Source organism: Mesoplodon bidens (genome assembly GCF_964165515.1).
Source record: "Mesoplodon bidens genome assembly, chromosome: 19".
Classification (NCBI taxonomy): Eukaryota; Metazoa; Chordata; class Mammalia; order Artiodactyla; family Ziphiidae; genus Mesoplodon; species Mesoplodon bidens.
This window is the reverse complement of record NC_138179.1, coordinates 4,677,179-4,703,195: the sequence shown is the minus strand read 5'-3', so window position 1 is coordinate 4,703,195 and position 26,017 is coordinate 4,677,179. Positions and strand designations below refer to the sequence as shown.

Here is a 26,017-nt window from a genome sequence, read left to right as displayed (position 1 = left end):
ATGAATATTACACTGGAAACCTTAAAAACAACTACCAGGATACCATTGGGCATCTTTAGATGGAGCTCTAAAATGTGTCTCACTAGAGGCTTATTAAGATAGGCAGAAGACATTCTGGCAATGAAAGAGCTACTACCTTGTTTGTTTTTGGACATTACAAGAAACAAGAAAATGAAAGGATGAGAAGTAAAGGTCTTCATTAGGAAGCAAAGGAAGTGAAAGATGGAGACTATTACCTCTTTACTACATTGAGTATCCCCAGCCACAAACATGGTATCATCTCTCCATTTGTTTAGGAATACTTTCAAGTCTTTCAGTAAAAGCTTTAAATTGATTTTCATAGAAGTCTGACCGTATTTTATAAGACTTATTCCTATATAGCTTATAGATTTTTGTCCTATTATGAATGGTATTTTTAAAATCAAATTTTCTAATTATTTGCTTTTTTTTTTTTGCAACTTTCTTTTTACTGGAAATTGTAGTCAACTTTTTCATCAGTTCTGAGGATTTGTCTGGAGGGGCTCTTGAATTTTCTAGAAATTTTATCTCCTAATTTTTACACAAAAGTTAATTTTCCTTAGGTGAAATATGCAAATTTAGTAATGTAAACTTAGGATCATAATACCCTGTCTTAATTTTCTTTGACTTAACAACTAACATTTATTTAGCTCTTACTGGAAATCATATGTTCTATGGAAGTGTTTTGCAAAGCATGTCTCATCGACCAAGAGGAGGTTTTCATATTCCATACTACAATTCTTTCTCAGAGATTCACAAAGGCCCTGACAAGTCCTGCAAAGAAACCTCTCTACCTCAGTTAAATCCTGCATTCCAAAGTTATTTCATCACGGAACCCCTTTTCAGGCAATACCTTTCAGCCTACTGAGGAACTGCTTTTTACAAAGAGCTCACTTTGGGAAATCATGGTCTCAGGAAAGAGTTATTGTGGAAATTGTTTAACTCCAGGATTTTTGCAAAGGATCTACTGTCTCTTTCACTATATTCTGTGGAAGCTAAGTTGGGTAGAATAAGGCTCTATTTGGCTTTATCTGTTCCTACTCTTCCGTTTTTAACCAATAACTGTCTATGGGTTAATGTTAGCAATATAAAAAGAAAGAAAAATATGCATATTAATTTTCATGAGCCTACCCACTACCTCTATTCCTCAAGAAAGGGCCACAGCTGGTCACAGTGGGAGATGATCCTTGAAATTCTGTCAATATCTTTTGACTGATATGGAGATGAGATTTTTTTTCTGGTGCTATTACCCTTCCTGCTAAACTCCAGGTCATCAGCTCTTATGTCATGTTGTTTCCTTACATTGTACAGAACCACACATGTTTATCGAAAGCTGTCCTTTCTGTGTTCTGGATTATGTACAAAGGCCACAATTTATCAGAGTACAGCTAAATAACTGGAAATGGAGAAGGCTCACAAGTAGGAACCAATTTTATTAGGGAAAAAAAGTTCTAGTTAGGTAAGTTTTCCTTGTATTGCTATTTCTGATCAAACAGAGTGTTTATTAGATCATTTGAAAGGATAATGATGAGTTTCACCCTCGTGTACATCAAAATCATTTGTGGAGCTCTGAAAAAATGTAAATAACTGGGCTCTATCTGGGACCTTCTGAATTAGAATCTCCAGGGAGGAGCTTGGGCATTTGTATTTTTAAAATCTCTGCAATTTATTCTCTGGCTCTTATGATGTGGCATTTCTTTTTTAATAAGCCACTTTCCCACATGGCCCTGCCTAAAGTTTTCTTCTGATTTTGATTAAAAAAAATAAGGAATATTTTTAAAGAAAATAAATCAATTTCAAAGCCACTTCCCAAACACAATTTTTTCCCTTGTTTGTCTCTAGTTGTTGTTTATGTAGAGAAATTCTTTAATTCTGAATTTGTCACAGCATTTTGTTAAAATTGTTTCCATGCTTTCGTGTAGTGATAATAATTGTCACTTTAGGAATCGTGTAATATTCCAACAAGTTTTTATTTGTATCATAATTTAGCTAACCATTTCTTTATTACTAGACATTTAAGCTGTTTCTCTATTTTTAGCCATTCTACAGAAAATGGCAACGAAGAACTTGATGTATATGGATTTTGCTTTTCTTTTGAATCAGTTCCCTTGGAATAATTTTCTTGAAATCTGGTTATTGGGTCAAAGGATATGAACGTTTTTTACGACTCTTGTTAATGATTACTAAATTGCTTTCCAAAAGGTTGAACAAATTCACAAAGCCTTGCCTCAACTCCACAGCATAATTGCTGAGGTTTTCAGGGAGGGGCAAGCAATACTAGAGGTCTGTTAGGTGTTCCCCTGACAGGTAGAAGAAACCACTCTATTACCAGTCCTATTACCTTACTTAAGAAGAAAGACAGGGCTTCCCTGGTGGCACAGTGGTTAAGAATCTGCCTGCCAATGCAGGGGACACGGGTTCGTGCCCTGGTCAGGGAAGATCCCACATGCCGCAGAGCAACTAAGCCCATGCGCCACAACTACTGAGCCTGCGCTCTAGAGCCTGTGAGCCACAATTACTGAGCCTGAGTGCCACAAGTACTGAAACCCACGCACCTAGAGCCTGTGCTCTGCCACAAGAGAAGCCACCACGATGAGAAGCCCGCACACTGCAACTAAGAGTAGCCCCCAATCGCTGCAACTAGAGAAAGCCCACACGCAGCAACAGACCTAACAACACAGTCATAAAGAAAGAAAGGAAGAAAGAAAGAAAGAAAATAGGCTGTAAAATGGAATATGATATAACAGATGTTGTGGGTTAAACACGTCCCCAGTTCTCTGCCTTTTCTCCCACCCAGAGGTGGAGTCTATTGGTGCTTCCCTTGAACCTGGGCTGGCCTGGTGACTTATTTTGACCCATAGCATGCAGCACAGGTGATGCTGCCTAGGTCTGGACCTAGGTCTTAAGACACCTGGCAGATTCAGCCTTCATCCTCTTGGAACCCCAAGCCACTGTATAGACATGTTTCACTTCCTTGCTGAAGAGACCACGAGGAGGGAGAGGTAAATGCCTGGCCAGCCCAGCTGTTCCAGTCATCTCACCTCAGGCACGAGACATGTGAGTGATGCCATCTTGGATCCTCCAATCCCAGTTGAGTCACCATGCCAACAACATCTGGAGCAGAAACAAACCCTCCCAATGAGCTGACAATCAATGGTATTTTTCTTTTTTAATTTATTTTTTAAATTTATTTATTTTTGGTCGTGTTGGGTCTTCATTACTGTGCGTGGGCTTTCTCTAGTTGTGGCGAGCGGGGGCTACTCTTCATTGCCGTGCGCGGGCTTCTCGTTGTGGTGGCTTCTCTCATTGTGGAGCACGGACTCTAGGCGCTCGGGCTTCAGTAGTTGTGGCGCACGGGCTCAGTAGCTGTGGCTCACGGGCTCTGGAGCACAGGCTCAGTAGCTGTGGTGCGTGGGCTTAGCTGCTCTGCGGCATGTGGGGTCTTCCCAGACCAGGGCTCGAACCTGTGTCCCCTGCATTGGCAGGCAGATTCTCAACCACTGCGCCACCAGGGAAGCCCTCAATGATTGTTTTAAGCCATTTCAGTTTGGGGGTGAATTGATACGCAACAATAGAACTAAAGCAATACATTTTATTTTGGTGAAGGTCAAATGCAGAAGGAGTACCAATGATATAGTCAAGCTTCCTTAACCCTAAGACAAGCAGAATGAAACTCATTGACATTTACCACCTCTCCTCCCACCTCTGTACTGACCTCTGTCACAGCCCTGATCCCACTGTCCACAGCCTTTGTGTACATTCACGTCTGCCTTCCCTACCACATTGCGGGTATTCACCTTGGTAACCACAACACCCTACACAATGCCTGGCACAAAATAGTTGTTAATACGTATTTGTTGAATGAACCTTGACTTGCTCTTGACTGATTGATGAAAGAACTTGAAATGCAATAATTGCTTTTATTCTTGGGCTCAGCACTGTGCAAAGTATTTTTTTTTAATATATATTTATTTTTGGCTGTGTTGGGTCTTCATTTCTGTGCGAGGGCTTTCTCCAGTTGCGGCAAGCGGGGACCACTCTTCATCGCGGTGTGTGGGCCTCTCCTGTTGCGGAGCACAAGCTCCATACGCGCCGGCTGAGTAGTTGTGGCTCACGGGCCTAGCCACTGTGCGCCATGTGGGATCTTCCCAGACCGGGGCATGAACCCGTGTCCCCTGCACTGGCAGGTGGATTCCTAACCACTGCGCCACGAGGGAAGCCCCTGTGCAAAGTATTTTATGGTGAATATCTCATTTACTTGTCACGAAGTAGGTCTTATTATTATCCTCATTTTACAGAGGAGGAAACAGAGTCTACGCAAAGTTCCTTGAGGTCACAAGTGTACCTGTGCTGAGCAAGGCAATGTGTTAGGCTTTGGCAGCAATTAGATGAATGAAGCCACTTCAGTATGGTGCCCAAAACCTGCAGGCGTCTGGTTGGATGGCTGTGTCATGGTAGACAGCACTCGCTCTGTGAAGGCTGCCTCCCAACTACAGGAATGTCAAGGAGGGTTGTGCAGGGCAAGTTCTGCACAAGGGCATCCAGGCCAAGGGCAAGTAGGGACTGAAATCCAGGCTGTGCTATTGCACTGTGCTCCCCATGGTGCCTGGCACAGAGCTGTCTGTCTGGGGGACGGGACCCTTGTTACCTAATCTGCACAATGCCACTGGGTGGACTAGTGATAGTCCTGCGTAGAATGTGCTAGTCCATGGGAAACCTGAATGCCTGATCAAACGGAAGACCGAGATGACTAAGAAACTTGCCAGGCTTTAGAATGGATAGAGCAAGGAAACCGTTCCAGAGGAATAGCAGAGGGTGTGCGGAGGCTGGGGGCAATGGAAAATTTGAGGGGGTCTGAGCCCCCACAGTGCTATGTGCCCTGCCCCGTTCCTCCTAGAGGTGGGTCACCTTGGCTGAATGTCTCATCCCCAGGGAAGTTCCGGTCTCTCTGCAGTTACTTGAGACTTCCGGATCTTGCTGTTCCAGACCATCCCAGCTGCAGGGGTGCACAGCAAGGTATGCAAACTAACAAACATACTTCATAAAGTTATTAACCTTACCAGAGAGGGCTCACTGCAATTTTCCTTATAGAGTCCAAGCAATTCAAACATTCATACAGCACCCAGCATGTGTGGCCTTACGGATCCCAACAGTTGGCCCCAAAGAGACGCCTCTCATGGAACAAAATGAGGTAGGTAACAGTCTATCTATAGAAGATTTAATTGCTTCTCTATATGCACGAGCTTGGCTATAGTTGAAGGACCTAAATTGGTTTGGGGTAGAATTTCACCCTATCTGGAGTAGCTTGCAGAGTTTCTCAGGCTCCACTTCAAAACTGGAAGAAGCTGGGAAGAGTGGAGGGGGCTCTGGGTAATGGCCAACCATACCCCAGCCAGACACCCACTGAACAGAACCAGAACTAAGATCTCAAATACGTAGCTGGAAAATTCCCAAGAATATGTAGTGGTGATGGTGTCAGAGCCTGGGTAGTGCCTATTTGAGGCCCTTTCATCATAGCCACTTGGATGAGGCCTCTGCCTTGTGAAGCCACGGCACCTTGGGTCCAGATGGGAGGAAGGGGACAGCCACCTTTTATCAACTGCTGAATGACTTCACATTCTCTTGTACCACCTGGCATCCGTGGGTTCAAGAAAGAAGGGCACTGTATCAGTTTCTCAGGGCTGCTGTGACAAAGTACCACCAACTGGATGGCTTAAAACAATAGAAATGTATTGTCTCACAGTATAGGAAGGATTAAGTCCAAAATCAAGATGTTAGCGGGCTCTGTTCCCTCTGAAGCCTGCAGGGGAATCCTTCCTTGGCTCTTACTTGCTTCTGGGGGTTTGTGGGCGATCTTTGGCACATTCCTTGGCTTATAGATGCATAAATCCAATCTGCTGTCATCACATGATGTTCTGTTTCCCTGTCCTCGCGTGGCCATCTTCTTATAAGGACACCAGTTATATTGCATTAGGGGTCCAATCTACTCCAGGTATGACCTCAGCTCAACTAATTACATTTGCAACAGCCGTATTTCCAAATAAAATCACATTCAGAGGTACTGGGGGTTAGGACTTCATCATTATCTTTTTGGGGGGGGGCACAATTCAATCTATAGCAGACACGTTCCTGTATAATACTGCTCTCTGGATCCCTAGATCCGCCTCTAGTATAGTGAACTGGTTAACCCATGGGTTCCGAGCCAGATGTCTTGGGTTAAAAACTTTGCCTCTGCTGCTGTGTGACTGAGGTTTATGGAGGTTAGAATAAGGTGTGTGAACGGTGCTGTGCGTTAAGTGCTCATTAAGTATTAAGTAGCCATTAATGTTGTTACTTCCCAACTCTGTCCACTGACTTCCCTAGGAGGAGATCATTTATTTTTCCCTGCAGACACACATGTCCTGGGGCAGAACCAAATGCTTCTGCAGTTTAAGGGAACAGGGAGAGGGATGGAGAGTAAGAGAGGTTTGTTTCACTTTGTTCGGGGTGTTATATTAATCTAATGAGACAAAAACAATATATTAAAGAAAACCCTATTTCCACAGAAAATACCATACTTATAAAACTATGTGTGCAATTTCGGGGAGCTCATGGACATCCAGAAGCTTGGGCAACCTAGCTTAAAATCCCTGCCTTAAGCAGGCTTTTGCCCATTATGAGCTCATGTTGGAGTTTAAGTCTAATAATAGAATCCTATTTTCCTCATGGCCAGGTTCTTAGACTCGCATTCCATCCTCACCTCCCTTCTCATTCCTCTGTCTTCCAATCTCATATTAGGATCACTCTTTGACCTCTGAACTGCCCGGACCTTGTGGTCACCTCCTCAGCCACAGCTGCTGGGCTGATTTCTAGTTGTGATTACAGTTAGCCTGTGTTCTCACCTTTCCCCCTTGGACTTGAGTCTTGTATCTTCCCTAGTGTTCCCGTTCTCCCACTCCTCTTTTCTCCCCTCATTCCTTTTATCCTGGCAGGCTTTGCCCTCATCCCCAGGCATAGATATGACTGACATCTCCGCCTTCTTTGCCCCTGCTTTCTGTCCCTCCTCCTCATAACCATACTCATAGCTCCATCTCCCTCTTTCTTCCTCTTCCTCTCCCCTGCCTCCGTCCCCCCATTTTTTTCCTGCCACCTTTCCAGGTCTCACCCCCCGGCATCATCTTTCAGTTTCTTCCTTGTGGACATTTCCTACCTCCACCACCACCAGGGCATTGTCTTCCTTTAAAATATCCACTTTTTACATGGTTTTCAATACATACTTGTATTTCCCATCCACTCCTCTGAGCCCAAGTCCTCTGAGCTGCAGGCTTGCATATCCAGCTTAATTACTACTTGCACTTGGATGTTACGAAAACATGACAAACTTAATGGGTCCAAAATGAAACGAATGATTCTCTGCCCCCATCTTCCCCCGTCTCAATAAATGTACCCCATTTCACACAGTAACTCAGGCCAGAGGAAGCATTGCTCCCTCTTCTTTACCCCCAACAACATGAGTGAGTCTTGTTGCTACTGCTTCTAAAATGTCTTGAGTCCAAAGCAGTCTCTTCATGTTCACTGCCATGACTCTCGGCTCAGCCAACATGATTTCTCACCTGGACCACTGTACCAGCCTCCCAACTGGTCTCACGGCTTCTATGCTAGTGATCCTCTAGCAGCTACAGCTCCCATTTCCAAACAGAAATTATACTGTGTCACTCTCTACTTAACCCTCTTTAATGGCTTCCCATTCATTCACTAAACATATTTTTACTGAGTGCCCTCGATGTGCCATACCCTCAACAACGCCTCCACTCACGAAATAAAAGAAATATGTAGTATGTAGATAGTGGTAAATGCTGTGAAGAAAAATAAAGAAGGCATGAAGGACAGGGAATTGTGTGTGTGTGTGTGTGTGTGTGTGTGTGTGTGTGTGTGTGTCTTTACAGTTATTAAACAGGGACTCCAAGGAAGGTTTCACTGAGACTGAGTAGGTGATCTCTGAGCAAAGGGCTTGAAAGAAATGAGGGAGTTGAGCTCTGCAGAATATTCCAGTTGGCGGGAATAGCAAGTGCAAAGGCCCTGGGGTAGAAGTATGCCTGGGAGCTAAACAGAGAAGAAAATCTAAGCTTTACTATGGTTTATAAAGTGGTCCAGTTCCCTCACACCCCCCGCCCCCCCAAAAAACCCTCCCCCCTTTATAGCCTCCAACCTTCTTTTCTAGCACTCTCCCCACTTCACTGTAGTCCATCCACACCAATCTAGTTCATCAAACGCTGTTTCCTGCAACACAGGCAGTGTTGCTGCCTCTGCTAGAATACTCCCCAGCCCTTACTCTCAAGTACAATTTGCAAGGCCAGCTCCTTCTCATCAAGTAGGTTTCAGCTTAAGTTTCACCTTAGGCCTTTTTGAACCACAGAACCTAAAATAGGTCTCTTGTTATTTCTTTCCTGATTGTTTCCTTCATGTCCCTAATCACAGCATGCAATTGGGATTCATATACATATATGAACTTATACTTAAACTCAATAGGTATCTCATCATCATTTAAATTTGCATTTGATAACTAGTTAGGATTAACCATATTCCCAAGTAATTGTTCTTAGCATGATCTCTTTTCACTTAAAGTCCCCATGTCTCTGGCCAGCAGGAACACCCAACCTGTCCACCTGTTTGGGGGCAATTTATTTTCCCAAGTTTCCTCAGGGAGTCACTGATAGATCATGATGACTATCTCTTGGCAGGAACTATTCCAAAACCTAACCCCCTTTGGAGGAAAGTTTGTTTCACTTTGACAATCACCAAGTTGTGAAAATGCGCAAGAATGCCGCATCTGAGTGGTGCCTCGTACTCCCATTACGCAGTTATTATCGTGCAATTATTAATATCACTAAACCATGCGTACAATGTAATGATGAATTACACTGAATATATCTATATAATATAGATCTATATTCTATCTATAATATATAGTATATATAGGCAAGGGAGGCAAGAGGAGCCCTGCGCATCACCTGCCCCTCTGCCTTTTCCAGGGGCCTCTCTATACAGAGGCAGGCAGATGGTCTAACTGGCCCCTCGAGATCTCCCACACCCGAGGCGGGCGAACTCGGCGCAGGTCTTGGGGGGTCCAGAGCTTCGAGGTTCGTAGGTGGGGGAGGAGCGAGGGGCGTTCCGAAGACTCCAGCCAGGCCTCTCTCCCGAGCCCAGCCGAGATTACAGCTCATCTCGCGAGAGCCTGAGCAAGGCCCGCCTGCGGGCGGCGGGGGCGGGATGTTGGCGGAACACTCTAGACCGCGCCCCCTCTGGCGCAGCTGGCAGAGGCGCTGGCGGGAGCGGCCGGCGGCGCGCACGCGCAGGTGAGCCGGGAAGGCGCGGGGGCACGAGGGCGGGGGGCGGGGCCTTGCGTCGCGCCGCGGGCACGTCTCTGCGCGTCCTCAGTATTTAATGTCTCTGTGTTCCACCGGTCTGGGCGAGCACGTGGGGGAGCGGCCGGAGTGCAACGCTGCGGTACCGGCCTGGCAGAGGGGCAGAGGCGGGGCAGAGGCGGGGGCCGAGGGGCAAGGGGGCGGCGGCGGCGCGAGGACTCTGCATCCCGACGGTCGCCGAGGAGCTGGTAAGTTGGGGCCGCAGGGAGCGGCTGAACTGGGGATCACCTGCCGGGGCCCCGAGGGCGGCGCCGTTGGGGTGATGGTGAGCCTAGGGTGCAGGTGCAGGGTGCGTCGCGTGCTCCAGGACTCACGGGGTGCGAGGCTCCCGACGCTGAGGGCGTGCAGAGGCGTTCCGGCCCGTCGCCTGCTGTCAAGCAGGCCCTTTCTCTTTCGTCGCCTGCGCGCCCCCTCGTCCTTCTCCGCCGGGCTCTTGCTGACAAATCGCGTGTGCTTGGCTGGGGCTGCGCTCCGCAGCCGCGCGGTGTCACCCACGCGCGTCACCATCCTTGGGGGCGGGAAGCGAGGGCGCGACGCCCGGGATACCCCTCTGCGGCTTAACTTTCCCCGAGCGCGCACACTCTCCCGAGAGACGGACCTGAGTGCGTTCCACCCAAGGTCGCCCAACCCCACACGCGTTTACTTTTCAAAGGTCGTGTGTACCCAGTCTGAGCCGGGAGAGGCGCCGGCGGGCGGGCTGTGGGCAGGGCCAGGTGCTCACAAGGGCGAGGAAATGTCCCAAGGCCTGCGGGCACTCCTTCCCCACTCCTGAGGGATTGGAGTTGAATTGGTCACTTGAGGAACCTCACCCAACTTCTGGGCCCCTTTATATCGCCCGGGGGTGCTCCCCACCGAGGCCGGCGGTGGCAAACCGGAGCTGGTCGCTCTGCCCCTGGGAGTTCAGTGCGGCGAACCAGGGGAAGGGGCTCGGTTTGCAGAACCGGGAGGATGAGCTGGGAGATAGGTCGTGATTGGAACCTTGTTGCGGGCAGAGGGAAGCCGTTTGAACCGAGTTAGGGCCCCGATGTAAAAGGCTTGGTGTCTCTCAAGAGGATTAGCTTTTGCAGCCCCTTAAAGGGTGTAGGAGAGGCGGAGGCTGTCCTGTCCCGTGTGCCCGCTGACTTAATGTCCGCGGGCTTGTGGGTCACGTGTCGGGCTCCGCCTGCACCCACCTCCGGTCCTCGGGCCGGAGGGACCACGCTAGTTTCGGGGTTCCGGATCAAAGTGTGTTTGGGCGGGCTTTCACCAGTTTTACTATTTTGTGCCCTTGGGTGCGGTTCCTCCCATTTCCCCTCCAAGGAAGGCACAAGAGACGGATAGGAGCTGTTGGTGTGGTGGGTGGTGCCGAACAGACCCGGGACTGCTTGGAAGCCCTGGGCGTTTCGCGGTCTCCCTTCTCCGCGGAGATGCAGAGGTTGGCCGGCGCCTTCTTGCCCCCCCGGCCTCTGCTAACACAAACCCGGTGCACTTAACTCCAGGTGTGAGAGGGTAGGGTGTGTGGGCAGGACAATTAGGTTAAACTAGCCATCTTTCCCCTGTGAAGTTCAGGCTGCTTGGTGTTTAAATTTATTTCCTGCAGGGAAATCTGGGTTGCTGGACACTTGGTACAGTCATATCTGTTGGTTGGTTTGCTATCCAAGCCCCCCACCCCCTTTGTCGAAATTATTGATCAAGAAACACCATTCACAAGAAGCTATTAATTCTGGCAACTAGTAACCTTACCTTGCTACCCTGTTATTGTAACTAAGTCCTTCCCAGATTAGTTTTTTTTTTTTTTTTAAATTCTGTTTAGAAGTTTGGGCTCTTAGTAAGCACCACCCACCCTCTTTGCTCTTAAAGGTACAGAGCATCTTTGAAATGCAGAGAGGGCGGCATGATTTGACCATTTATCAGGTTCCTCTTTTCTTGAAGTTCAGGTGGTTCACCTGCTGATTATTTAAGACTTTCGTCAGCACTGGAAACAAGTGAAGTAATTTTGGGGGAGCTTTTCTGACTTGCGTTGAACTTTTCCTCTTGAACCTCAAAACTAGTTTTGTGGGTTCTGGGTAGTAAGTCCTGGGTATATCCTCAGACGAAGAATGGCCCTAGGCTAGAGTAGGTTCTCTGGGTGCTACAGGTATGCAAATCTTTGAAGCTTTTGTGGCTACCTGGATTAAATAGGCTCTATTGTCGTATGTATTGTCAGGTGATGGCCCAGAAGTTGCAGGTAACTGATCCCCTCCCAGCCTGTGAGTGAGACTGGTCTACTGTCTAGCTGGAGCCCTTTGTGTGAATATCATTTCCTCCTCCCAGCTGTTTCTAGGAAGTACACTCAAACTTGGCCACTGCAGGATGACAGTGAAGGTGTCTGTTGGAAGTGGCTGCTCAGGTGCCAGGGGGATGTGTCTCCAGTATAAGGTTGCTCAGCATCAATATTTTAAAAGTAATTTGTTTTGCTCTACCTGGTAACCCAAAGTATTCTTGGGCCTTGAACCCAGGCCAGGTCATAACCGTCGTCTGTGGGTGAAGGCTAGTTTTAGGTTTTTCAGTGTTCTCTCATCCTAAAGACAAATTAAGATAATATTTGTGGGGCATGGCACTGTGCCTGGTACATGATGGGTGCTCAAGCGTTGATTTTTCCCCCCCCTTCTTAAAGAGTCTCTGAGACTGACTTTAAGTTTCCCTTGAATCTGTTAAGTGACTTGAATTTTAATAAAAGTACCCTACTCCCCAACCTCTGACCTGGAAACTTGGTTGGAAGGAGGGGAAAAACAAATTGGCTTCCCCACACTTCGCCAGCCAGCCTCCTGGCTCAAGCCTACAACACCCCACGTGCCTGGTGAGCTGGTGCCTTCCAGCCCACTCTCCCCAGGCTCCTCCTTCCTCATCTTCCCTGTGAGTCTAGAATGAATGGGCTTCTCTGCAGTTTGGACTGCTGTGCTCTCGTGGGGAAGTTTTGGGTGTGATGTAGTACCTTCAGCTTGCCTTTCTAGGGAGTTTTCCTCTGCTCTGGGCAGGTGGTGGTGGGTCCTTATGGGCCTCGTATCCCACTGAAATCATTTCATACTATTTGAGTCGCTGATCTTTGTGGGATGTATTTTAATCCTAAACCTTCATTTCTAGGGCAGGTTGTTTCTTCCACATCCCTTTCTGGTGTAATGTCTCACACAGGTTTCACCTTTGATCATTTAACATCAAGTACCCATTGTGTGTGGCATTTCCACCGAGCAAACCTGCTGGCCCTTGTACCTAGTTTTAAGCTTGTGCCGTGTAAAAAACAGTGACAGTGTTTTGGGTAGGACAGCGTAGCTGGAGAAATAGCTAGTGGGGACATGGAAACTAAAATTTAGGGGACACCTCTTCCTTGATAGTTACTCTGGGAGGTGAGTTACAAGCAAACTCCTCCCTAATCCTTTAATCCTGACACCTCTGAGTGCAGTTGAGGAGGGTGAAGCTAGAGTTCATTCGGGATTGTTTCAATGGCTAATAAAAAGTACAAATAGAGGGATAGAGAAACCGACAAGTGTGGGTTTGGACTTAACCTCGGTCCTCTAGAGGGCTTTTGTGAGAAGGACAAGGAGTCCTCAAGTCCATGGGCTTTTCACCTCATCTTTCTGTTGCTTTCTAAGCAGCTTGTTGCAGTAAAGGAATGTGTGTTATCTATCATTCAGCATCTTGAGGGCTGGCTTTCAGTTGGAAGGAAGTTTCGAGGTGTCCTCTTCCTCCTCCTAAATGGTTCTACTACGTGGTCTTCGTTCTCTCCAGTTCTTGCCAGCTTGAATGTTTCTACAGCGCGTTTGATAAGTGTGCAGCAGTTGACAGTAAACATTCCGTCCCCATCTGGTAGTACAGCCTGGCTGCCTCCACTTAGCCGGTCCTCACTGAGGCCCGTGTGCTTAGGAACAAAGCAGGGCCCCAGAAGCGTTCTGGAAGTAAAGGTATGCAGTGCTGAGGGCTGATGAGGCTTGTTTCACCCTGGGCTTAGCTAGCAAGAGCCCTGGATTGGGGCTTGTGGGTGGAGTGGAGGTTGAGATCTGGGTGCCGCTTTCAGGGTTGAAACCTGGCTGGGGTTCCAGGCAGGTCTGTTGGCCCTCAGGGTCTTAGTTTCTTCAGCTGGTGAAAGAAGGTTGGTCAACATCAAAGGCATTCAGGTTGTGCCCCCAAGAGCCCTGGAGTTAGTCAGCCCCTTAGGGCTGCTGGGAGGTCGAGTTGCCTGCAGGGCTGTGTATGGGAGGCAGGGTGTGTTTGGGCTGGGGATGCCTGGGTGGTACAAGCCAACGTCTAAGAAAAAAATGACAATCCACTGTTTTAGGTGCATTTGAAGTTCACTTAACTCTAAGGTACTAAATATTTTTATTTTTTACAATATCTTTATTCTCCTGAATCTGTCTTTAGGGTTGAGGGTCTGGAGCTGCCTTGTCCTGTAGGGTGGCTCCTAGTTATGTGTAGCTAGTTGAATACGAACTTTTTAAAGCATGAAGTAAAATCTAAACATTAGTTCCTTGGTGGCAACAGTCACATTTCAGGTGCTCAGTGGCTGCAGTACTGGACAGTGCAGGTTCTGGAACATTGTCATCATGACAGAAAGCTCTGTTGGACAGCACTGGACTTAGTTCTTTGCCCAACTCTAAAAGCTTCATTGTCTCGCCTTGTAAAGCATCATGTGTTTGGGCTTAGTCTTCCATATTCCACAAACCCAACAGCTTTGGTGACAAGTTATTTATCAGCTCTCTCCATGGCATGTTCAGCAGAACAAGTTCCGGTCCGCCAGCTTGGGGGGCAGTGATCAATTATGAAACCGTTTGAGAAAGGAGTGTCGTGACGGGTCTGGGGATGGGAGTGTGAAGTGAAGGGGCCAGACGCTAAGCCTTTGGAAAGCCGTTTTGGCTTGAGAGCCTGCTTATCAGTGTAAAAGTCCTCGCTGGTCGTCTTGGTCGTCACGTCAGGAGACTTGCTGTTTGGTCCTTCACTCACCTGATGACTTCCTTCAGGTCTCAGTGTGAGCCCTCTGCTGAACCAGGTTGCAGACACCTTGCGGTCAAGCGTCATTTTCATTCTGCTCCTCCAGTCCATCTCAGTGTTAGGAGGCCTGGCTGTACCGAAGGCCTCGGGGAGAGTTGGTCCCCAGTGGGGATCCCAAAGTGTTGGTGTGGAGCCGGCTCTGGGGAGTGCGCTTTATTTCCAGATGCCCCTCATCTAGTCCTGGGTGTGCGTAGTTTCAACCCTACTAGACTGGCCTTTGGCATATAACGTGAACTCTTTTTTTGGACCCCGACAGCAGAAGATGCATAACAGACACTTACTGAGTACCTACCGTATACCTGATAATTTAGCAGGGTTTTTGCACGTTATTCCCTTTTTATTCTCTCTCAATCCTATGAGGTTAAGAATTCCTACTTCGTGGACTTCCCTGGTGGCACAGTGGTTAAGAATCTGCCTGTCAATGCCGGGGACCGGGTTCGAGCCCTGGTCTGGGAAGATCCCACATGCCACGGAGCAACTAAGCCCGTGCGCCACAACTACTGAGCCTGCGCTCTAGAGCCCATGAGCCACAACTACCAAAGCCCTCGCGCCTGGAGCCCGTGCTCCGCAACCAGAGAAGCCACTGCAATGAGAAACCCGCACACCACAATGAAGAGTAGCCCCCGCTCGCCGCAACTAGAGAAAGCCCGCGCGCAGCAGTGAAGACCCAATGCAGCCAAAAATAAATTAATTAAAAAAAAAAAAAGAATTTCTAGTTTGTGTATGTGGGAGCGGAGGCCCTGAGGAAGGTAAGCTGATCCTAGGGCACAGGACTGGGCTGTCTTGGGGCTTAGATCAGGGTTCAGTATCTCTAGCTCCATGCTTAGAGGCTGTTTCTTGTTAACTGCCCCATTACCCCTCCATCCTCATCCAGAAAGTGAAACTGGGTTTTTAAAAGAATAAAATCCCACAAACTGAGTCAGACTGTTAGGTCCTTACAGCCTCATTCAGCCCTAGGAGGGAGGTGTTTGTATCCCATTTCTTTGGATGTTATTTTACAGGAAGCAGAAGTTAAGGATCTTTAAGGCAAGTGTTTTATCAGAATTATGCAACCATCCAGTGCCTTTGAGCTGCGTAACCATGCCTTAGGGCCTGGAAAACTGCTCTCAAGACTCTGGCTTAGTTTGGTCTCCTGGTAGAAAAGGCAGCCTTGAAGTCACTCATTCCCTGGCTAGTAATAGTGTGGCCTGTCAGACCTCACACAGGGTTGCGAGACCATCCCCTGGCCTCAACAGGCCGTCGCCTGAGAGTGGCTTGGCTTGCTCCCTGTTGGAGCAGGCAGCAGGATCCCTTCAAGCGCAGCCCTCAGCTCTCAGCATGCTTCCCTGCCCGCCCCGCTCCGGCTTCCCTCCAGCCTGGGCTGGGAAGACAGATCTCCTGCCCCTCCCCCCTTCCTGCCCCTCCTGAGAGAGAGGAGTGGCTTGCCCCGAGCTGCACGGGGATGAGCGGAGGCCATGCTGAGACTAACCTCCTTGCTTTGTCCTTTGGCTTCGGTGAGGCCCGCCCAGCCAAGCATGTATTGTCATGTGCTATTTTTAGCAGGTGGTATCCTTTAGGAGGGCCAAGTGCATGTGGCTTCAGTGTACGGGGCAGGTCCTGGTGCCAGAGCTGCTGCCTTTCCTAATCAGGGGAGGAAGGAGAATGAAGCCACCCTAGAGACTGTCATGGGGGGTGCGTATGTGTGTGCGGTCACTTACGAGGTCCCCGGGCTGATTTCTCTATGTGGACCTGTGGCAAGGACCCACCCCTGCCTCCTGGGCCAGGCAGGCATGTGACCGAGGCAGCCCAGTGAGCGGGCACTCCTAGGTCAGGATTGCTGTCCTAGGGAAGGACGACCCAGCAGCCGATTTCTCAGGAAATCCCATTAGTTTTATCTTCATGGGCAGTCACCCAACCTGAGGACGGGCCACTAAAAACTCTGTAAAACTGTGAATCCGCGGCCGCCTGATAACTGGCATCCTCTGACTTAAGCCAAAATAAAACCACGAGAGAAGGCAAACCCATGCCCTTCAGCAGGAGTTCTTACTGGGAAGCCTCTGAGGCTGAAGAGGTACGAAAAGGGGGTTTGACAAACAAGTTGTCTTCCTCGCCGCCCTCCACTCTCCCCCCTTTCTTGTCCCTGCTTTCCTCTAACTTGGAGCTGCCAGCTCCAGCCCATCTCTCTTGTTTCTGATTAAGAAAGCTTAGAGCCATATAAGGTCCTCTGTTGCCTATGGTTTATGTTGGCTGGAGAACAAGGTTGTTTTCGCAAAGTCCGATTCAGAGAACTGGCAGGGACTTCTGTGGGGCTGTGTGTGTGTGTCTGTCTGTCTCTGTCCTCCATCCGCAACCCGCCCCCCCCGGAGGGGGGGGTGTGCCACCTTATTGGGACAGATTCACTTGAGGGTGTGGAGGCGCTGTGGGTGAGGGCTTAGCTGCGGTCCTCCAAGGCTGACGCCCCCAGGGCTTCCTGGCAGGTGCATTCGCTGAGAACTCAGGGCGAACCTCTGTTGGCTCGCACAGTATGTGCCCGCCCTGCCAGCAGCCACGGAGGCACTGTGTCCTGGAGTGGATGCTGCAGTCAACTTCTGTTTACTCAGAAACTACAGTCCCCTGGCTCTTCGGGCACGTCGGTCCCCGCCTCTGGAGGGAGTTGGGTGAACCTGGGCTTCCAGGGTCTTAACCTCCAGCATGGCTCCTGCGCAGTGACACCGCGCAGCGGTCTCTCTGGCGTCCGCCCTCCAGCCTCGTCTTTGCCACCCCTTCTCGCTGTCTCTCGAGTCAGCCAGGCTTGCTCCTGCCTTAGGTTGCTGGCACGTCTTCTCCCCGCTGGAACCTTCTCCCCCTCTCATTTCCCTGTCCTCTCAAGACCTTGGCAGAGCTGCTCCTTGCTGTTCACTCTCCTGCCACCTCTGCAGAGAGACCTTCCCTGACCATCCTGTCCAAAGCTCCCCCTCCCCCCCCTCCCAGGCACACTTGAGCCAGCCTCCGTCAGCCCGGGTTCCTCGCTTAATCTACACGGCACGGAAAGTGATTGGCTTTCTCAGCTCTGCCAAGTGGTACCATTCTGGATGCACAGGAGTATGGTTAATTCATTACGTGCAGGGGATGCCTAGGGCTCGGCTGTCTGAATCTGTTGAGAGACGCTGCAGGTTCCAGCGTCTTTGCGGTATTATCTCATCTGAAATGTGACTCCCTACCCCTCCCTCCACCTTTGCTTCCGGAGGGCTCCGCCATCTCCCCGCCCCCAACACCCCAGTGGAACCTGTGGCTCGCTGTGGGTATTAAAATCTTTATTAAATGGCTAGCCCTGGGGGGTTCTGCTGCCTGATGCTGGCGAGACCTCAGCGGGCTGGGGAGATCATACCCCTTGTCTCTGAAAGGGTCTAGCTGTCAGTAAGCATGTTCTCTTTCTGAGTGTTACTGTATGTCAGCGGGGCAGTTGGGGGTTTCTGAAGGAAGACTGGTATCAGTTATTATGGGAAAATAAAGCAGTGTAAGTTTGTACATAGATGAATGAGTGCTAATACATATTTGTTATAATGGTTAACAAGAAACATAAACTTGTACGGTAGTAGAGCATCCATTGTAGTTAATAGTTAAGAATGTATTAATTTTCTATCAAAGCGTTGCTTGTAGACAGATTTGACTTTTCACTCTGCTAAGCTTTGAAAGAACAGCCCTTTGCCTGGAGTGCGTCCCCACCCTGTCCTGTTCTCTTCTAGAGGCAGCCGTCCTCCCTGCCATTTACCTCTACACAGTTGACTCTTCGTCTCCTGGGGCATCTGTTCCAGGACGCCCGCAGATAACCGAAATCTGTGGATGCTCAAGTCCCTTACAGTCTCTGTCCTCAGGTTCTGCATCCATAGATAGGGAGGGCTGACTGTATTTCTAAATAGTATACCACGTTTTTTTCTTCCTTCCTTTTAAAAAATATTATGTTTTGTTTTTCTGCTCTGCAAGATAAGGACTTGGCCCATTCCTACGCTTTTCCCCCCCTCATCCTCTCAGTATAGAGGTAACCCAACATTTGGTCCCATGGCAGTGTTGTGATCTAAATATTGCAGCTATGGCTGCAATCCATATTTCCTTTCTTGTCTCCCCCCTGCCTTCTCTTCTCCTAGTTAATTTCCTTTGTTTCCTTAGCTTGGTTTTCTTTGTATGTCTCACCAGTTCTCTGACTCTCCCCTGGGCCTTGGCCACTGCGGGTCGATGGCCGGGAAGCTCCTCTCGTGCTTAAACTTACCGCAGATTCAGCAGTTCCGAGTCGCTCCTGGGAAGCATCCCCGGTCCCCTGGCTCTGCTTCCCCTGCATCCTGGGACTTGCTTCTCCCCTTCTCTTGTGTTGCTTCCTGGATTGGTGCCCCCTCCTTTCTTGTTTTACTCCCTCGTCTTGGTGAGAAAGTGTGCGAGGGTGGGCAGCCAACCGGAAGCACGCTGATCTGTGCCCAAGGACAAGCCCCTTTGAAGGCAGGGGTCGGAGCTGTGCAGCTGAAGGCGGAGGGTTGGTGGAAAGACGGCAAAGACAACCAGGCCCCCAGGTCCCTTCTGCCACACCAGCAAAAGGCCGGGCTTTGCTTCAGGAGTAGTTGAAATGAGAGGGGATCTGGACCTGGGTACCAAGTCGTGGTGAGAATGAAAGTCTGCGTGCTGAATGGGGCACCCCAGCCCCCTTGGCTCCCACGGCACTGCCATTAAGGCTAACGTCCTTTCATCTCTCACCCCAGGACGCTAGAACATCCTAATTTGGGGTGTCTGGCAGCCTGGTTCCTACCCCCGCCCCCTGGCCCAGCCAGGACATTTGCCTGACTTTTGGTCAGTGGCAGAGGGTGGAAGTACCAGGCCCACTGGAGAACAGGTCACTGGGGGGTTTTGCCCCCAAAGAAATTGAAAGGCTTGAAAGAGGGCAGTGCGTTTGTTGGTTCCTGTCTGTGTCCCACCGAGCTTTGTACCCTGTTGGTACCAATAAATATTTGTTGAGTAGAAATTACCTTATGCCTTCATGTGATTTCTGAGTTGGTCATATTGCACTGCCTGCCATTTGGAAAGTCATTGTCTTACCTCTTGGCTTTTCCCACCCGAGGTGGTGGTGGGAAGGGTCTTTTGCTCCATACCAGCATCTTTTCTGACTCCTGCTGAAGGCACATGCCGCCCCTATTAGCTTTCAGGTGAGCTTGTGGTCAGAGCACACCTTCATACCTTTGGGGCAGTCTTGTGTTCTGTGGTCATGGGTGGGAACTCCATGTGCCTGGGAACAGTTTCCTGGCACCTGCTCTATCACTGTCCTCAGAAACCTGTCAGAATCCACTTGTAAAGCAAGGAGGTTGCCAGGAGCCAGGGATAAGGGGCAGGATGGATGTGACATAGTCATTCACGTTTTTAAAAACCACATCCCTACCCCCAAGGGAAGCAATGGGAAGTCCTTTGTAGGAGGTACTGATTTTCCCATATCATCTAAAGCCTAGTGAGACTGGATGGCTGTGGGTTTGGTCAGAGGAGGAGGAGAGAGGTTGGGCAGTTAACCTTGCGTGGGTCCCTGATTTCTCGAGTTTTCCTAAGTGGAAGTTTAATTTTCAGTTGAGCTGGAGGAGGAAGAGCTCTTAATTTGAGACCATGTCCAGATGGGATTTTTTGCTTCTGACTCTTCTTACCTGGAGCTCAGGTCCTGGACCCCGAGTTTCTGCTTTGGTTGGAGAAGGCTTCAGTGAGCAGGTTCTCCCACTCACATGTTACTGGGCGAAGCCTCTGGTCTCCCGGAAAGCAGACTGGAAGTGTTCCGTGACTTTTGTGGGACAGCTGGTCCACCCAGAACGGGCAGTGTGGTTGGTCTGGCCGCACTAGCTCCCCTGGCCGTTGTGCTGGGCCATCACAATGGAGGGTATGGGGGACAGTCCCCACTGTGAGCTAATTTGGAATCTTTAGGGTGTCACAGCCCATCCTCGGCCAACTGCCTGAGGCATGGCACCAGTGCTGTGATTCCTGGGCCCCACCCATGCTGCTGAGGGTCAGTGGCCCAGCTCACCATGATCCCCCACCCCCAGGGGCAGGACCAGACTCTGCTCAGCAAGGTAGGCGCTGGCCATTGCAGCATTTATCCAGCTCTTCTGTTTCCTTCAGGTCTTTGGGGACACCATCTAGCACTGCGCTGTCCACTAGGTAGCCACCAGCTGTATGTGGCTATTTAGATTTAAATGAACATCAAATAAAATTGACAGGAGCCCCCTGTGACCTAAGTGGCCACCGGTCCTGGACTGCAGTCACCCCTCGGGGACGGCTCAGGCCTTTGCCTCTTGCGACCTGCTCTGCTTTGGCCGTGTCACAGCTGCCACGGCTTCTTCCCGTTGTCCTGACAGTCAGGGTCAGACACCTTTTGTCTGGCCCCGCCAGCTATTCCGCTCCAGCTCCCGGACTCGTCCTGCCCTCCTCTACTGCCCCTCCGTCCCCCAAGGCATCTGGGTTGAGAACCTTAATTCATGCTGTTAGCCCACCATTACAGCCTGAGGAAAGCATGGCCTTCCTTGAGACAGCCTCCTTGTGTTCTCTTTGCCCACTTCTGAAGTCAGGCTCAGCCTGGTGCATCTGTGTGTGAGAGACAGAGATTGCTCCATCCGGATTGTGAGCTTCTGGTGGCCAGAAGCGTTTTCCTGCAGCGACTTAAACGTATTTGTATGTGCTGCACCTCAACCTGATAAGGAATTGGGTAAGGGCATCCTATAGAAACCCAGAGACACCCTTGTAGTCTTGTAAAGACCTCTGTGTATGTGGCCTTCCTCTGGGGTGGGGGGCAGGTGGGGGACGACATGGGCCTAGCCAGCAGCCTGCCGGTATTCCCTGAATGCAGTGGCAGCAAGTGCTAGGCTTTAGGTTCTGAGTCATGTAGCTGTTCCCTGTCCTTGGAAGGCCCCCTTCAAGAGGGGAAGCCCCTTAGCAAGAATTTGATGTGCTGGACACTCTAGAGAGGGGCTGTCTTGTGCCCCCTGTTGGTGAACACCCAGGGACCGTCATAAGCAAAAGTGAATAATAGGTAACGCTGGAATGATGGAAGAAATGTTCAGGTTTCTTGGAGAGTGTTTAAAAGTCCACTCAGAACAGAGTAGGGACTACCCTGGTGGCCCACTGGTAGGACTCTGAGCTCCCATTGCAGGGGGCCTGGGTTCGATCCCTGGTCGGGGAACTAGATCCCGCATGCATGCCGCAACTAAGAGTCTGCATGCCGCAACTAAGACCCGGATCACGGAGTAGACCTGGCTTCACTGGCCAGGCCCAAGCCCACACTGGACTTGTAAGGCTCTTGGCCCCCTTAGCTCTTGTTTTAGGATCGATTTTTTTTTTCCCCCATCATTAATCACATGCAGCTCTTTTTCCACAATAACCACAGCCACATTGATTTAGTGGAAGCAGCACTCTTTGTTTTCTTGTTTAGTAAATCTCCCAAAGATTTGTCTTCTTATTTAGCAGAAGGCTCTAGACTGCAGTGACTGCACTGGTCATCACGCTTGGACGTGAGACCATTACTTCTCCAGAGGTAAGCTGTTCTGAGAAGCTGCCTGCTCCTCTGGGAGAAGGAAGAAATCTTTTTAGAACCTGGACTGACCAGGTGAATGCTGCAGCCTTGTGGGGCTGTGGCACGTGCCTGCCTTGAGCTCTGTGTGACCACTGGGCAGCCAGCCAGCCTGCATCTATTTCCCAGCAAATGGACCTGCTAAAAATAAGCAGGCAGCTATTCAGTGCCACCAGCTTCAAAATAGCCAGGTCTCCTCCCCACCAATGCTAGGGCCGGCATTCTTCTGCATTCTTCTGCAAGGTTTTCCTGCGCCTGAGTGTCCTGGGCCTGGGGTGGGAGGCCCTGGGGGAGGAGGCCATCTTCATTAGTGAGTGCGTGTTAGACCTCCAGTGTTAAATGCCACTACAAACCTCTTTAGAGGTTCAGGTTTAAAAAAGAAAAAAAAAAAAAAAAAAAACCACATGCACACAAAACCAGGGCAAAGAGAGCAGCTCATACATGAGTCTGTGCCCAGAGAAGGAAGGTAGCAGTGGGCCTTTGTGAGGGCTGCAGCTGTGTGTGCGCGTGAAGGCAGCACCGTCAGGATTCAGGGAAGGTGGGTGCGTCCTGCACCACCTGTCCAGGCCTATCAGACCGGGTAGAGCAGGGAAAACGGCGCCTTACCGATGCACAAGTCTGTCTTAGTGAATCGGCTCAGGTAGAGGGCCCTTTGCAGTTGAGGGGCCGAGGAACTGAGGGACTTTTCTTGACTGGTGAGAAGTGGGGCTCCCCGTGAGGTGCCCCCAGGCCGCCGCGCCCTTGGTGAAACCCACTGGCCTCCTGAACCCGCCACCTTTGGGTGGGGTGTCTGCTGATCCGGCGGCTCCCGGCTCTGTTCTCGGTGGCGCGGGCTCCTGGACTAGTCCCAATCCCCTGGTTTTGCTAAAGGTAAACGAGCCCTGTGTTCCCCTTCTTTCTGGGGATCTCACACCTCTTTTCTCAAGCGCCTGGAGCTCTCCCTGTCGGGCAGTTCCCGTCCCTGTGGGCGTGGACAAGAGGGGCTGCTGCTGCTCCTTACGTAGAGGCAGCGGCTCCTGGCGCCTCCGCTCTAGTCCCTGGGGAGAGTGGTGGGCCCTGGGATCCGGTGGGACACTCAGGGTCCCGTGGGGTGGGTGACACTGGTTCACAGCGGCAGCATCTCTCCCCTTCGCTGAGGCCCTTCTGGCACAACAACGGGGTATGTGTCTGGCTTGGAAATGCAGACGGTGTTTCCTGAGCTGTCATTAGCTGAGTAGCCTGTTGGGGGGCGGGGGGGTGGGGGGCGCTATAGATGGTGGATCTGGGGGCTTGAGCCTCAGTCTCTTGGGCACCGAGCTTGGCTGGCAGGGTTAGGTGGGCAAGTGGCAGCGGTGTCCCTGGGCTACAGAGCAGCAGGCAGGGAGCACGTGTCATGGCCCCAGGCGGCTGGCTCTGTGCGTTCAGTCTGAACTAGGAGTGGGGACGGAACAGGTGAGGTGACGGGAGGCCTGGGTCGCGGTGTGGATCTCCTCGAGTGCAGAACCAAAGCTAGACCGGGGGTTTGTGTTGGGCCTCTGCCTTATTACAGTGTAGCCAACTTCTGTGATCTTGGGGGTGAGGTGGGGGCACCTGCTGGAGAGCAGAGCCCTGTGATCGGCTTTTAGCTCCAAAGGGGGGGGCTTCTTCCAGCTACTTTGAGAAGCAGTTTATGTCTTGGTAGCAACTCCCCCCCTTGCGCGCGCGCACACACACACACACACACACACACACACACCCCAATGTAAGTCTGTGGCCTTGGGTCCTTGGTGTGTAAAGTGAGGAGACTGCCCCCTATGGGTAGTTAAGACATAGGATTCTTTTTCTTCCTCTCCATCCCATTCCATTTAATCTTTCACCTGAGAGCGGAGAATTGCTAGAATACCATGGGAATCACAGCTATAAGCCCTGCTGAAACGGGATTAGAATAATAAGGAATTAGAATATAACTTTACTGACGAGAAGAAAACCTGTGTTCAGACCCCAGCCCCACTTGCTTTTGCACGTGATCTGTTGGGTGGGACTTGATTTCCTGATAACAGGCCTTATCCTGAGTGTGCCCGCCCCCCATAACCTCTTTTCCTTCTCAAATTTCATTTTATTTATTTTTTTTATGTGAAGGACACTGAACAGAAAGCAAATCTCCATAATCTACCACCACCTTTTTGCGGGTGTGTGCAGGTTGTTACAGAACAGTGATTTCCCCAACTTGACTGCACACTGGAATCACCCGGGTTGAAAAAAAAAAAAAAAAAAAAAACAACCCGATGCCCAGGTCTCACCCTCAGATTCTGATGTAATTGATCTGGGTACCACTGTGAGATTTTAAAAGCTTCCCAAGTGATGCTGATGGGCAGCCAAGTTGGAGAATCTCTGGTAAAGAAATTTAAAGATCTCTCTTTCCAAAAGGAAGAAGGCAAGACTATCTCTATTTGCAGGTAAGGAAACAAACAAGTTTGGGAAGGTTTGTACGATACAAGCTCAACGTACAAACCTTCCCCTCTTCCACAGCTGAAAGGCTTGGCATGGATCCTTCCCAGTTTTTCCATGGGATTATGTGGACATAGACATCACATACCCACAGTGGTCTACAGCTTTTATTTTCTGTATCATGGCAATTTTTCCATGTCAGTACATGAGAATCAGCTTCATTCTCCAAAACTGGTATCACCGTGGAGTCTACAATAGATTTAGCAGCCATTGCTTTGAGTCTTGTTGCAAATGATACCCCAGTGAGCACTCTTATATAGACCTCTGCCTGGGGTTCTTTTTTTTAAGGAAAGATTCCAGGTGTGGGATTTTTGGGTCATAGGGTAGGGTCATCAAGGTGTTTTGTTTTTTTAAATTGGGGTATAGTTGTTTTACAGTGTTGTGTTCGTTTCTGCTGTACAGCAAAGAGGAGTTAAGTTCCCTGTGCTATATATAGCAGGTTCTCATTAGTTATCTGTTTTATACATAATAGTGTATATATGTCAATCCCAATTTCCCAATTCATGCCACCCCACTCCTTTCCCCCCTTGGTGTCCATACATTGGTTCCCTACATCTGTGTCTCAATTTCTGCCTTGCAAACAGGTTCATCTGTACCATTTTTCTAGATTCCACATATATGCGTTAATATACGATACTTGTTCTTCTCTTTCTGACTGACTTCACTCCGTATGACAGTCTCTAGGTCCACCCACGTCTCTACAAATGACCCAATTTCATTCCTTTTTATGGCTGAGTAATATTCCATTGTATATATGTACCACATCTTCTTTATCCATTCATCTGTCGATGGGCATTTAGGTTGCTTCCATGACCTGTAATTAGTGCTGCAGTGAACATTGGGGTGCATGTGTCTTTTTGAATTATGCTTTCCTCAGGGTATATGCCCAGTTGTGGGATTGCTGGGTCATATGGTAATTCTTTTTCTATTCTACTGTTCTCCATAGTGGCTGAATCAATTTACATTCCCACCAACAGTGCAAGAGGGTTTCCTTTTCTCCACACCCTCTCTAGCATTTATTATTTGTAGATTTTTTGGTGATGGCCATTCTGACTGGTGTGAGGTGATACCTCACTGTAGTTTTGATTTGCATTTCTCTAATAATTAGTGATGTTGAGCATCTTTTCATGTGCCTCTTGGCCATCTGTATGTCTTCTTTGGAGAAACGTCTATTTAGGTCTTCTGCCCATTTTTCGATTGAGTTATTTGTTGTTTGATATTGAGCTGCATGAGCTGTTTGTATATTTTGGAGATTAATCCTTTATCCATTGATTCCTTTGCAAAAGCCTTGAAGTTCCATTAAGTCCCATTTGTGTATTTTTGTTCTTATTTCCATTGCTCGAGGACGTGGGTCAAAAAGTAGGGCCATCAAGTGTTAAGAGGGGTGCAAACCTCTCCTTCCCTTGGCCTGTACAACGCCTCGTCTGCACAGACTCGTTAAAGTGGGTTCTAGATTTAATGTGGAGTAGAACCTGAGTTCAACCTCTTGGCTGTGTGACCTTGAGTTATTTTAACCTTTAGGATGGTAATACGTATTCCAAACCCGGTGGTTGAGGATTAAGCCATGCAAGGGAAAGCATCTAGTGAG

General features: G+C 49.4%; 1 protein-coding gene across 1 annotated transcript in view; it reads left to right on the top strand.

The window, feature by feature from the left end:
• Positions 1-9,527: 9,527 nt before the first annotated feature.
• The window catches only part of AKAP1 (A-kinase anchoring protein 1), a 34,013-nt gene continuing 17,523 nt past the window's right edge, over positions 9,528-26,017 (top strand). Inside the window, exon 1 of the mRNA XM_081218054.1 lies at positions 9,528-9,610. The gene's annotated coding sequence lies outside the window, so the exon portion shown is untranslated. The remainder of the gene's footprint in view (positions 9,611-26,017) is intronic.